Genomic DNA, 1,848 nt, shown 5'->3' with positions numbered 1-1,848 from the left:
TGGAAGCAGGGGTGGGATGGGGGTGGCTCAGCGGGGAGGAGAGGAGGGGGGAGTCTTCACAGCCCCAGGGGCACCCCACCCCAGGCTGCCCTTGGGGTAACCCTCATTGCCTTTGCAGCCTCCTCCCGGCAGGTTGGGGTGAGGGAACCAGTGGGGCAGTGACTTGCCCAGGCCACAGCGAGTGGAGGCCCTGGCCCTCCTGGGGGAGGGACCTCATCTCAGCCTCCCCCCCTCCGGGGCACAGCCCGCGGGTGCCCTCCTGTCGTGTCCCGGGGTGTTTGGTGACACTGTGAGGGCTTGCCTCTCTTTATTCTAAATTGCACGTTGTGATGGGCCCCCACATGGTTTCTTCCGTGGGCTGTGACCCGTCAGACGAGCGCAGCGCTGAGCTGCCTGCTTTCTGGGGTGTGAGGGCTGAGCTGGGGTTGCCCTGTTGGGGCAAACACCGAAGCACCGTGACGTGGCTTCCATAGCACCGTCGCGGCGTCTCGGCGCCTGCTTCCGGCGTTCACCGGCCCCACGGCCCTGAGCCAGGCTTCAAGTGCGGACAGAGCCGCCTCCTGAGGGGAGCAGGGCCCGAAAGGGGCTGGGAGATGGCGCACCCCTCCCCCCCCTTGGAGCCTCTCTCACCGGCCCCGAAGCAGGGCCATGCCTGGACTTCCCTGTCCCTTCAGCCAACACATCCTCCTCTTTCTAAAGCTGGTATGGCCCAGCAGCCATGGCTCAGTGGTTGAGTGTAGGAACCAGTTCACGGTCCCATTCCCGGTCAGGGGCACACGCCCGGGTTGTGGGCTTGGTCCCCAGTAGGGGGCGTGCAGGAGGCAGCCGATCCCTGATTCTCTCTCATCATGGATGTTTCTACCGCTCCCTCCCTCTCCCTTCCTCTCTGAAGTCAATAAAAACATATTAAAATAATAATAAAGCCCTTGTGACCCTGGTTAGGGTTTCCTACGCCCAAAGGCTCTTGGGTGTGGCTGGGATTTGCACCTGTCTGTCTGGCTCCATCTCTCTTCTCCCGTTAAGCAGGACCCTGAGCCAAAGATGACGGGACTCAGGAACCCAGGATCAGAGACTCGGGTGGGAGAGGCAGGGGCCAGGGGCCCAGCACATCGGAACCCGGTGAGGGTGACGAGAGGCGGCAGGGGAGCCCCTAGAGAGAAAAGAGGTGTCGGGGGCGCAGCGTGCAGGCCGGGTTCCTTCCAAGGTACTAAACTCCCCCTCCCCCATCGTGCCGAGCCCTCGCTCAGCTCCTGCCTGGCGCCCCGCGCTGGGCTGGGTGAGGCTGGAGGAGAGTGATGGCTGAGACCCACCTGCCCTGTAGGAGCTCAGAGTCTCTTGAGGAGCCCGACTTGGAATGAGAAGGGAAGCGGGACCACGGCCACACGGAGTGATGGGTGTGGATGGTGTGAAACCAGGGCCCAGGGGGTCCTGGGAGGCCTCTTAGTGGAAGTCGGGGCACAGGATGGCTTCCCCTGGACAGATCTCACCTGCCCTGCCCAGATCGATGGCTCGTCGTCGTCACCCCTGAAAACGGTGTCTCCCTCGAGAGTCCCATCTTTCCCGGAGCCGAGCCTGTGGGTCCCCCGGGCTCCTTCCTCCTGCCCGCTCCGCCACCCTTCAGTCCCTGTTCGTTAGAGCCAGAGCTTCCAGACACTGCCCTGGGCGGCGCCCCAAGGCTCACGTGTGGTGTCTAAGCTGCCTGGCCTGGCCTCAGTCAGCCCCTCTCTCAGGTCAGGGTCTCCTGCTGGCTCCAACACGTGCACGCCCCAAGCAGACCCTGTCACCTGGCCACCGGACCCTGCCTGGAGGTGCACCCCTCCAACCTGCACCCCCCGCCCCCCACCCCAA

The sequence above is a fragment of the Cnephaeus nilssonii genome, assembly GCF_951640355.1.
Source record: "Cnephaeus nilssonii genome assembly, chromosome: 6".
Taxonomy (NCBI): Eukaryota; Metazoa; Chordata; class Mammalia; order Chiroptera; family Vespertilionidae; genus Cnephaeus; species Cnephaeus nilssonii.
Note: the sequence above shows the minus strand (reverse complement) of the source record.